Here is a 13,220-nt window from a genome sequence, read left to right on the forward strand (position 1 = left end):
ATGTGCAAAGCTTGTGCGCCAAACTTTAGGGCGTATTTGCGCCGCCATATCATTAGTGCAAAATGTTTTGGGTAAAAAATAGGCTATTAAAAGGAACTGTCGGAATGGCGGTATGTTAAAAAAAACAAAAAACATACCGCCATTCCGACCATAGGAGGAAAAAAGTGTCGGAATGGCGACACTTTTATCAAACGTCCCACCATTCCGACAATTGGAGACCCATGTCGGAATGGCGAGATGTCGGAATGGCAGCATGTAACCATGATGAAGGAGAGACCATTTGAGCAGCACAGCCATTTCGCAGCACAGGGACAGCAGTCCAAGTTACAGGATCTCCCACGTGGTATCACCTGTCACATTGTGTCAAGGCATCAAAAGAAGAAAAAATCACCAAACTCAAGGACAAAAAGACAAAGACTCCGGTGAACGAAGACAGAGGACTGACAAACCAGAAATACAAAAGGATTCTCGATATCAAGATCCAGAAGAAGAGGCTAACAATGCCACGAACACTTACGATGCTGGGAATGATGCCAGCAATGAACAGAGAAGAAGATTCAGTGTCATCAATCTGCATTACGTGCCTCTAATGAGGGGGTGAATATAGAATCCTCAACGATTACAACGTCTCTGGGAACTGTGACAACAACAAGGTTTAAACCATTTTGATATATATTGTAACCTATTGTCTAAGGAATAGTGCTGAAAATTAGGTAAATCTAATCCACCACTGTCCTTGGTCTTCTGTAGGGTTTTTAAACTAATACGTGGTGGTTTGTTTTTCCACAGAAATTTGGAGATGCATGAATCTAGTGACTTAAACCAAGTAGCAGATGGTTTTATGGGGATCATTGAGAACAAATAGTTAACTTTTGGTAGTATCATCATTTTAATGGATGTAACTCTCCCCATAAGTGATATAGGTAAGGACTTCCAACGAGAGATCGTCCTCTACTGTCTTTAATAATTGCACATAATTTAGCTTTGTTAGCTCTGAGAGCCTGGAGGAAATGTTTATGCCTAAATATCTAATATTTCCTGACTGTAAAGTGATCGCAGGTATATTATGGACCCTACAGTTAATGGGCAGAACTGTGGTCTTAGACCAGTTGATAGAGTAGTCAGAAAGTGCTGAGAATTTATTTATGAGTGTGATCGTGTGACTGAGAGACGTCTGTGAGTTCTGAAGGAAAAGTAATACATCATCAGCATAAAGACTTATTTTATGCTCAATATTTTGGGATTAATTACTCACAAACGGGTAAGAAAAGGTAGTATTGCCAGACCATACATGATCAAAACAGGGAGCGGAGGTGGTTCAGCTGCAAGGTGTGAATGTCTGACTATAGTTTGTAAAAACCGGGTAAGATAAGGTGCGAATGCCCGACAATGTATGATCAAAAGAGGGAGCGGAGGTTTTCGGCTGCAAGAAGGTCTGAATGTCCACCCAAAATTCCTGAAAAATGGGTAAAAAAAGGGTGCGAATGCCAAACCATGCATCATCAAAAGCAGGAGTGGATGTGTTCGTATACAAGAAGATTTGAATGTCCATCAATAATTGCTTTAAAACATGAAAGAAAATTTTCGAATATCAAACCGCACATGATCATAAGCGGGAGAGGAGTTGTTCAGCTGCAAGAAGGTGTGAATGTCCACCCATAATTACTGAAAAATGGGTAAGAAAAGGTGAAAATGCCCAACCATACATCATCAAAAGCAGGAGTGGATGTGTTCGGCTACAAGAAGGTTTGAATGTCCGACCATAGTTTGTAAAAAGCGGGTAAGAAAAGGTTCGAATGCCCGAACATAGACCATCAAAAGAGGGAGCGGAGGTGTTCCGCTGTAAGAAGGTGTAAATGTCCGACCATAGTTGGTAAAAAGCGGGTAAGAAAAGGTTAAAATACCCGACTGTACACAATCAATAGCGGGAGCTGAGTTGTTTGGCTACAAGAAGGTGTGAAAGTCCGACAAAGGTTTGTAAAAAGCGGGTAAGAAAAGGTTCGAATGCCCGAATATATACCATCAAAAGTGGAAGTGGATGTGTTCGGCTGCAAGAAGGTGTGAACGTCCGACCAAAGTTTGTAAAAAGCAGTTAAGAAAAGGTTCGAATATCCAACCAAACATAATCAAAAGCGGGAGCAGAGCTGTTCGACTGCAAGTAGGTGTGAATGTCAGATCATAATTTGCAAAAAGCTGATGAGAAAGGGTGAGAATGCCCGGCTATACACCATCAAATGCGGGAGCGGAAGTGTTCGGCTGTGAGTAGGTGTGAATGTCCAACCATAATTGCTGAAAAATGTGTTAGAAGAGACTAGAATGCCGGACAAGACATCATCAAATGCGGGAGCGGAGTTGTTCGGCTGTGAGTAGGTGTGAATCTCCGAGCATAGTTTGTAAAAAGGGGGTAAGAATAGGTTCGAATGCCCGAACACACACTATCAAAACAGGGAGCTGAGGTGGCTCAGCTGCAAGGTGTGAATGTCTGACTATAGTTTGTAAATAAGGTGCGAATACCCAACAATGTATAATCAAAAGAGGGAGCGGAGGTTTTCGGCTACAAGAAGGTTTGAATGTCCGACCATAGTTTGTAAAAAGCGGGTAAGAAAAGGTTCAAGCGCCTGACTATACACCATCAAAAGCGGGTGCAGAGGTGTTCCGCTGTAAGACGGTGTGAATGTCCGACCATATTTGGTAAAAAGCGGGTAAGAAAAGGTTAAAATACCCGACTGTACACAATCAATAGCGGGAGAGGAGGTGTTCAGCTGCAAGAAGGTGTGAATGTCCACCCATAATTACTGAAAAATGGGTAAGAAAAGGTGCGAATGCCCAACCATACATTATCAAAAGCAGGTGTGAATGTCAGATCATAATTTGCAAAAAGCTGATGAGAAAGGGTGAGAATGTCCGACTGCACACCATCAAATGCGGGAGCGGAGTTGTTCGGCTGTGAGTAGGTGTGAATCTCCGACTGTAATTTCTGAAAAATGTGTTAGAAAAGGTAAGAATGCCGGTCCATACATCATCAAAAGCGAGAGAGGTGGTGTTCGGCTGCAAGTAGGTGTGAATGTCCAGCCATAATTACTCACAAACGGGTAAGAAAAGGTAGTATTGCCAGACCATACATGATCAAAACAGGGAGCGGAGGTGGTTCAGCTGCAAGAAGGTGTGAATGTCCGACTAAAGTTCAAATATATTAACAAAAGCGGGAGGAGAGGTCTTCGGATGAGAGTGGTTGAGAATTTCCAACCATAATCTATAAAATTCGGTGAAAAAAAGGTGTGATAGAACACTAAAAGGTGGAGCGGAAGTGTTTGGCTGCAAGAAGGTGTGAATGTCCGACTATATTTGGTGAAAAGCAGGTGAAGCAAGGTCTGAATGCCCAACCTTACATTATCAAAAGCGAGATCAGAGGTGTTTGGCTGCAAGAAGGCCATAGTTTGCCAAAAGCGGGTAAGCTGCGAATGACCAACTAAATATCAACAAAAGTGGGGGCGGAGGTCTTCGGATGCAACTGGGTGTGAACATCCCACCATACAAGTATGGTGGAGAGGAAGCTGTGAACAGCCGACCATAGTTTGCAAAAAGCGGGTGAGACAAGGTGCGAATGTCCAACCATACATGATCAAAACAGGGAGCGGAGGTGTTTGGCTGTGACAAGGTGTGAATGTCCACCCAAAATTAATGAAAAGCGGGCAAAAAGTAGGTTTGAATGCCCAAGCATACATCATCAAAAGAAGGAGTGGATGTGTTCGGCTACAAGAAGGTTTGAATGTCCGAGCATAGTTTGTAAAAAGCGGGTAAGAAAAGGTTCGAATGCCCAAACATACACCATCAAAAGAGGGAGCGGAGGTGTTCGGCTCTGAGTAGGTGTGAATGTCCGACCATAGTTGGTAAAAAGCGGGTAAGAAAAGGTTAAAATACCCGACTGTACACAATCAATAGCGGGAGCGGAGTTGTTCGGCTACTAAAAGGTGTGAAAGTCCGACCATGGTTTGTAAAAAGCGGGTAAGAAAAGGTGCGAATGCCCGAAAATGTATGATCAAAAGAGGGAGCGGAGGTGTTCGGCTGCAAGAAGGTGTGAATGTACACCCATAATTACTGAAAAATGGGTAAGAAAAGGTGCGAATGCCCAACCATACATCATCAAAAGCAGGAGTGGATGTGTTCGGCTCCAAGAAGGGTTGAATGTCTTACCATAGTTTGTAAAAAGCAGGTAAGAAAAGGTTTGACTGCCCGAACATACACCATCAAAAGAGGGAGCGGAGGTGTTCCGCTGTAAGAAGGCGTGAATGTCCGACCATAGTTGGTAAAAAGCGGGTAAGAAAAGGTTAAAATACCCGACTGTACACAATCAATAGCGGGAGCGGAGTTGTTCGGCTACTAAAAGATGTGAAAGTCCGACTATGGTTTGTAAAAAGAGGGTAAGAAAAGGTGCTAATGCCCGACAATGTATGATCAAAAGAGGGAGTGGAGGTTTTCGGCTGTAAGAAGGTCTGAATGTCCAACTATAATTTGTAAAAACCAGGTAAGAAAAGGCTTGAAAGCCCGACTATACACCATCATAAGCGGGAGAGGAGGTGTTCAGCTGCAAGAAGGTGTGAATGTCCACCCATTATTACTGAAAAATGGGTAAGAAAAGGTGCGAATGCCCAAACATACATCATCAAAAGCAGGAGTGGATGTGTTGGGCTACAAGAAGGTTTGAAAGTCTGACCATGGTTTGTAAAAAACGGGTAAGAAAAGGTGCGAATGCCCGACAATGTATGATCAAAAGAGGGAGCGGAGGTTTTTGGCTACAAGAAGGTTTGAATGTCCGACCATGGTTTGTAAAAAGCGGGTAAGAAAAGGTTCAAATGCCTGACAATACACCATCAAAAGCGGGAGCGGAGGTGTTCCGCTGTAAGACGGTGTGAATGTCCGACCATAGTTGGTAAAAAGCGGGTAAGAAAAGGTTAAAATACCCGACTGTACACAATCAATAGCGGGAGCGGAGTTGTTCGGCTACAAGAAGGTGTGAAAGTCCAACCATGGTTTGTAAAAAGCTGCTAAGAAAAGGTTCGAATGCCCGAATATATACCATCAAAAGCGGAAGCGGAGGTGTTCGGCTGCAAGAAGGTGTGAACGTCCGACCAAAGTTTGTAAAAAGCAGTTAAGAAAAGGTTCGAATATCCAACCAAACATAATCAAAAGCGGGAGCAGAGCTGTTCGACTGCAAGTAGGTGTGAATGTCCAGCCATAATTACTCACAAACGGGTAAGAAAAGGTAGTATTGCCAGACCATACATGATCAAAACAGGGAGCTGAGGTGGTTCAGCACCAAGGTGTGAATGTCTGACTATAGTTTGTAAAAAGCGGGTAAGCTGCGAATGACCGACTAAATATCAACAAAAGGTCTTCGGATGCAAGTGGGTGTGAATATCCCACCATACAAGTATGGTGGAGAGGAAGCTGTGAACAGCCGACCATAGTTTGCAAAAAGCGGGTGAGACAAGGTGCGAATGTCCAACCATACATGATCAAAACAGGGAGCGGAGGTGTTTGGCTGTGACAAGGTGTGAATGTCCACCCAAAATTAATGAAAAGCGGGCAAAAAGTAGGTTTGAATGCCCAAGCATACATCATCAAAAGAAGGAGTGGATGTGTTCGGCTACAAGAAGGTTTGAATGTCCGAGCATAGTTTGTAAAAAGCGGGTAAGAAAAGGTTCGAATGCCCAAACATACACCATCAAAAGAGGGAGCGGAGGTGTTCCGCTGTAAGAAGGTGTGAATATCCGACCATAGTTGGTAAAAAGTGGGTAAGAAAAGGTTGAAATACCCGACTGTACACAATCAATAGGGGGAGCGGAGTTGTTCGGCTACAAGAAGGTGTGAAAGTCCAACCATGGTTTGTAAAAAGCTGCTAAGAAAAGGTTCGAATGCCCGAATATATACCATCAAAAGCGGAAGCGGAGGTCTTCGGCTGCAAGAAGGTGTGAACGTCCGACCAAAGTTTGTAAAAAGCAGTTAAGAAAAGGTTCGAATATCCAACCAAACATAATCAAAAGCGGGAGCAGAGCTGTTCGACTGCAAGTAGGTGTGAATGTCCAGCCATAATTACTCACAAACGGGTAAGAAAAGGTAGTATTGCCAGACCATACATGATCAAAACAGGGAGCTGAGGTGGTTCAGCACCAAGGTGTGAATGTCTGACTATAGTTTGTAAAAAGCGGGTACGATAAGGTGCGAATGCCCGACAATGTATAATCAAAAGAGGGAGCAGAGGTTTTCGGCTACAATAAGGTTTGAATGTCCGACCATAGTTTGTAAAAAGCGGGTAAGAAAAGGTTCAAATGCCTGACTATACACCATCAAAAGCGGGAGCGGAGATGTTCCGCTGTAAGACGGTGTGAATGTCCGACCATAGTTGGTAAAAAGCGGGTAAGAAAAGGTTAAAATACCCGACTGTACACAATCAATAGCGGGAGCGGAGTTGTTCGGCTACAAGAAGGTGTGAAAGTCCAACCATCGTTTGTAAAAAGCTGGTAAGAAAAGGTTCGAATGCCCGAATATATACCATCAAAAGCGGAAGCGGAGGTGTTCGGCTGCAAGAAGGTGTGAACGTCCGACCAAAGTTGGCAAAAAGCAGTAAAGAAAAGGTTCGAATATCCAAACATAATTAAAAGCGAGAGAGATTGTGTTCAGCTGCAAGTAGGTGTGAATATCCAGCCATAATTACTCACAAACGGGTAAGAAAATGTAGTATTGCCAGACCATACATGATCAAAACAGGGAGCGGAGGTGGTTTAGCTGCAAAAAGGGGTGAATGTCCAACTAAAGTTCAAATATATTAACAAAAGCGGGAGGAGAGGTCTTCGGATTAGAGTGGTTGAAATTTCCAACCATAATCTATAAAATGCGGTGAAAAAAAAAGGTGTGAAGGAATGAATTTTATAGCAAAATCTGAAATCATGCATAACTCCGCAAAAGGAACGTATTGCTCAACCAAAGGGATGCTTCTTTCTAATTCAGGGTAATATGAGGAACTTTATGCTTGATACATTTTAGACATGGATAACTATGAAGGACAAAGCAATTTTAACTTGGTTTGAGCAAAGCAATTCATTTTATAGGAAAATCCGAAATCGTGCAGGACTCATGAAATTAAGCTTATTCTCGGATTCCTGATCCACCAGTGTTGCTCTTTCCTATACTGCAAAATACAGCCTTGTTCTTTGTTGAAATCGATATAGACATTGATAAATATGAAGGACAAAGCAGTTTCCACTTTGTTTGAGTGAAGGAATTAATTTTATAGCAAAATCCCAAATCAAGCAGAACGTATGAAAATAAGCGTGTTTTCGGATTCCTGATCCTTCAGTGTTGCTATTTCTTCTACTGCAAAATACAATGTTGTTCTTTGTTGAAGTCAATCTAGACATTGATAAATATGAAGGACAAAGCAGTTTTAACATAGTTTGAGTAAAGGAATTCATTTTATACATAAAATCCCAAATCATGCAGAACGTATGAAAATAAGCTTATTCTCGGATTACTGATCCTTCAGTGTTGCTCTTTCTTCTACTGCAAAATCCAGTGTTTTTCTTTGTTGAAGTCAATCTAGACATTGATAAATATGAAGGACAAAGCAGTTTTAACATAGTTTGAGTGAAGGCATTCATTTATAGTAAAATCAATAATCGTGCAGAACTCATGAAAATAAGCTTATTCTCGGATTCCTAAAACTTTTGATTTGCTCTTTCTTTACTGCAAAGTACAATGTTGTTCTTTGTTGAAGTCGATCTAGACATTGATAAATATGAAGGACAAAGCAGTTTTCACATGGTTTGAGTGAAGGATTTGCAGCTGAAAACCTCCCGCTCCAGCTTTTGATTGTGTATAGTCGGGCTTTCGAGCCTTTTCTTACCCGGTTTTTAGAAATTATGGTTGGACATTCAGACCTTGCAGCCGAAGACCTCCACTCCCTCTTTTGATCATACATTGTCGGGCATTCGCACCTTGTCTTACCCGCTTTTTACAAACTATAGTCAGACATTCACACCTTGCAGCTGAACCACCTCAGCTCCCTGTTTTGATCATGTATGGTCTGGCAATACTACCTTTTCTTACCCGTTTGTGAGTAATTATGGCTGGACATTCACACCTACTTGCAGTCGAACACCACCTCTCCCGCTTTTGATGATGTATGGACCGGCATTCTTACCTTTTCTAACACATTTTTCAGCAATTATGGTCGGAGATTCACACTTACTCACAGCCGAACAACTCCGCTCCCGCATTTGATGGTGTATAGTCGGGCATTCTCACCCTTTCTTATCAGCTTTTTGCAAATTATGATCTGACATTCACACCTGCTTTTGATAATGTATGGTTTGGCATTCGCACCTTTTCTTACCCATTTTTCAGTAATTATGGGTGGACATTCACACCTTCTTGCAGCTGAACACCTCCTCTCCCGCTATTGATTGTGTACAGTCGGGTATTTTAACCTTTTTTTACCCGCTTTTTACCAAATATGGTCGGATATTCACACCGTCTTACAGCGGAACACCACTGTTCAACACTTAATTTTTTATCAAACGTCCCACCATTCCGACACTTTTTTCCTCCTATGGTCGGAATGGCGGTATGTTTTTTTTTTTTTTTTAACATACCGCCATTCCGACAGTTCCTTTTAATAGCCTATTTTTTACCCAAAACATTTTGCACTAATGATATGCCGGCGCAAATACGCCCTAAAGTTTGGCGCACAAGCTTTGCACATGCAGAGGCCACAGCCTCGCAAACAAACTTTAATAATCTATTATCAAAATCCCCTGAATTTCAAATATAAAAATACAGATATTAATGTAACTCTGGCGAGACTGAAACTGATTAAGCAGAAATACAGTGTCAGTGAGCTGTCACAGCAGCCAGCTGGAGCGGAGCTCTCCACAGAGCCCATGCGTCTTTTGCACGCTGTCATCATATGCAAAAGTAATAATTGCAATTACAGATATCACGGCTACTGCACAGGACACAGTTGCGAGCACTCTGCCTTGCCTTGCCAATAGGAGAAGAGAGAAATGACAGCATAGAACGTATAAAACACAACAAAATGCAGTAAAAACGTTTATTCATGTTATTCACGTGATTTATGAGCACTCACTCCAATTTTGGGAAGCGCGGATGGGTTTTGCGCATTTGGCAGAAACACACAGCCGCAACGGTTGTAGCTTTATACAGCCTGTTGATATCTTAAGGACCTAACTGGTCACACCTGGGAGTAAATGTCATGTAGAGATTGTTTTTACATGACATTACAGCTGAACATATAGCTTTCATCCACAAACCAACGTGGGAGAGCCCGAAGACGCATGTGCCAGACGCACATAGGCATGCGTAAAACCAATTTTGACCACTTCATACTGTTTATTTGCTTTCTTTTAGTTAACTTTCGTTTCTTTTGGATTCTTGTGCGTGTTATGGAGCCGTTTTGGTCCATGTTTGTAAGCCTTTTTTTCCTGGATTAAATTTTCGGAAGTTGAAACAAGTGGCATTGGAGTGTGTGATTGAAAACCACCGCGGACTGCTTCTCCTCCTCCAGTTGCCGAGACTTTGTGTTTTTAATAACGCTTGTCTATAAACATGTGTTAAACATATAAATTGCATGAACAGAAAGAAGGGACTCACCTGTTGAGTAACACACATTTCCTTATACGGAAAGCCTTGTCGGAATGGTGGGACATTTGAACGTCAGAATAGCGGGATGTCGCAATGGTGGGATGTCGGAATGGTGGGACGTTTGCATGTCGGAATGGTGGTATGTCGGAATGGTGGTATGTCGGAATGGTGGGATGTCGGAATAGCGGGATGTCGGAATGGCGGGATTTCGGAATGGGTGTTGCCACCCCCTTCATCATATACACAGTTATTTATACATCACCTTCCACCATGAAGCGTTGTCCCTTTCTGTTTCTCTCTCTGTTCTTAAAATGCTGTTATGCATGTCTAAACCAATCCATTAAATTAGATCATTTTGGCAATAAAGCGATCTACAATGTGCTTGGTCGCAAAGCTGCTCATCTGTGGTAAACAGCTCTTCAGAAAGGCATTCTTCAATTGATTTCACTAATTCTATGTAATAATTTTGTGATTTCCTACAAAACTACACTTCTTCTCCCATCTGTCTGAGTATTTAATATTGTCTGGGTCCCGTTAAAACATGTATTTTTCCCATCTAATTCCTTGTTTGCTTTAAAACAAGTATTCCCCATTTTCTATCCCTTCAGTAGCCAACCAGTTTGTATGGAGTACACTGGAGCAACTTGACTGATCAGTAAAACACTGCTTTTGTTGTCACCGCAAGGCTTCCCCCGTCGGTTGTTTCACTGAGACACTACTGAGTAACTATAACTCAACACAGTTTATACACATAACATTCATATACATACTAACAAACAAACAAACAATTATTCATCGCAATTTTCTCATCTCTGTTTGAACGTACACCCAGGTCAATATTCCTGTAGTCTTCTCATACCGACTATGGACCCATTCATTGTTTAACTTCACTGTTTTGCAAATCCTAATTGAATATTACACATTGACATTGAACTTTACTTGATAAGCAGGTCTTCATTGCATTCAGCAGCCTATATGTGAGCATCTATGTGTAAGATGTTCTTCTTTGCATTTATCAGCAGCAAGCAATTCTTCATTGCACATGCATATGAAAATAGTAAAACAATTCCAATGCGTTAGCGAAACCTTCTATATCAGGAGTGTCCATCATGATGCTGGGAATAGAACCTCTTTCCCAGAATAGTTCAACCTTCATTACTCAACTGATCATAACTCCGCAATGAGCACATTTCAAAGTATCATTCCTCTACATATATTCAAAAATCTATGTGTAAATGTTTAATATTTCTTATATTTGTTGATGTCATTCTGTGTGCATGTGGCCTAAACCCAATCTCTGTGTGTCAATTTTAATTTAAACAAGTTGAACTCTGCCTCTGATCATTTAAAAAAGGTGTGTACCAATATCAACCTTTCTCAGGTAATTACAGATCCTACAAAACCAAAGAGATCCTTCAAGGTTGTCCCTGATTGGCTCAATCTTAACAAAATCAAAGGTAGAAAATCCGCAGTATCTGAACTTGGTGTTAGTTATCACTGCTCAATAGCCTGTATCAGAATTGCAAAAATGAAAACATTAGGTCCACGCTTGGTATCCAGATCCTGAAACATCTCCATGAGCAGGCTTTTTTTTAACTGATCTGTTGAATAGTTATATGACACTGTTAAAATCCCAGATGAAGATCTAGCACTTGACCATTTTTGTAAATCTTCTAATTCCATAGTTGATAAACACGCCCCTTTTAAAAAGTATAGAACTTAGAACAGGTCTATCCCTGGCTTTCGGCAGAACTATCTTCTTTACTTTTTTTTCCCCTTGTCCTGTTCAGCATTATGTCAGAAGAATTGTAGTCTGAATACCTTTGATGCCAAACAGATTTGTTTTGCCAAGGGAAGTTTTATAAATGTAAAGCTCCCCTTGATGCCCATTTATTTATTTCTGTTTACAATATATGACATGAACTGAACTGTACCGGACCGGGGGACAAGGAAAGAAGAAGAGGAAAGAAGAGGAAACAGAACAAAAATAGAAACAAAAACCAGACAACCAGCTGCTACACCTGTAAAAAACAAAACAGACAACAATCCATGGCCTATGAGGGGAATCCAGCCTTAGCGCCACCAGGAGCACCTGAAAGCAGACAAGCAGAGAAAAAACAAACACACAAACAAACAAAAACAAGCACAAGAAGCGGCAATCGCATACAACACAGCTGTGGATATAGATGACCTGAGACGACATGATAATACATCAACTGCTTAGTGACCATGCTACTGGACTAATGAATGTGTGTGTGTGTGTGTGAGAACATGCAACACCCATGGCACAGGACCTACATGATAACCGTGCTTAGTTATGAGTGTATAAGCGTACAGGGCCACAATCCACAGCCCCCCCCCCAAGCAATCAGAAGCAGGCAGAGAGGGCCACAAGACCCAGGCCACCAGCAGCCCCCACAGAGCACAGAACCCAGGCATCCCACCGCAGGGGCAACCACGCATCCACCCAGAAGACTGCAGAGGAAGCCCCCGGAAAGAGCCCCCATAAGCATAGGGCAGAGGCACTCCGGGAACCAGGGGCAACAGCCCACCGACCCCGCCAGGCCCCAGCCGCCCAGACATGGGCCGTGCACTGGACCTGGGCCCCAGGAGCCCGAGCGCCCCCAAACCCCCCGGCAGAGGCCCCACCCAATACCCAGGAGGGCCAAGCGCCCCAGACAGCCACAAAGTGGGTCAGCGCCTGCCCCAGCGCCCCTGGCCAAGTGCCCTGGGAGTCAAGACGTGCCCACAGGTGGGTGAAGTCGCGAGCAGTGGGGAGAGGCAACGCTGATGCCCCATCGGGAGAAACACAGGCAGGCCAGGCGACAGCAAGTCCCAGATCAGGGCCCAATCATTACCACACACACTTTCACGTCCCATACATCCACACATCCACACATCCTACCTCCCTCGACTCTGCTGGGGTGTAGTGCAGCGGGCACACCAGGAGGCCAGCAACCCCCCAGCCACCACAGACCCCGAACCAGCAGAACAATTAATTAATCCTCCTGGCCCCTCCTGCTCCGAGCAGACACCAGGAAGCAGGGGTGTGCGAAGAAGACCCCTCCCCTCACCCTTCTGGCTCTTCAATATTTTCTAATAGTGAGCAATTAAAATTGAGGGGCAGCCAAACTTGTAGAACTGGGAGCGCGGCACTCTGGGCAGCCTACATACCCAAAGAGCCCCGCCCACCAGATGCCACTCAGTGTAACCACCCCCCAAGACCTAATGTGTGTGTGTGAGTGTGTTTGATAAGTAGTAATGTCTAAGGTGTAATTAAAACAGGGGCAGGGAACTGCAGAGTGCAACCAAAGGGGACCACCTACGTGGCCCCATCCACTACACCCCACCGAACACACGCCCCCAAAACCCTTCATGTGTGAGTGTGTGCTGTGTACAGGAGCCAGAAGGGAGAGGGGTATGGGGATATATACCGGGGGAGCTACTCTCCCCCAGAGAGGGCAGCCAGGGACTGGCTGCAATAGGCATCCCCGCTACCTGGGAGCCAACAATGGGCAGGAGGGCCTGATGTCCACCAGGCTCGGGGCCTGCAGCGACCA

The sequence above is a fragment of the Leuresthes tenuis genome, unplaced genomic scaffold, assembly GCF_036924035.1.
Source record: "Leuresthes tenuis unplaced genomic scaffold, fLeuTen1.0.hap1 SCAF_13, whole genome shotgun sequence".
NCBI classification, from domain to species: domain Eukaryota; kingdom Metazoa; phylum Chordata; class Actinopteri; order Atheriniformes; family Atherinopsidae; genus Leuresthes; species Leuresthes tenuis.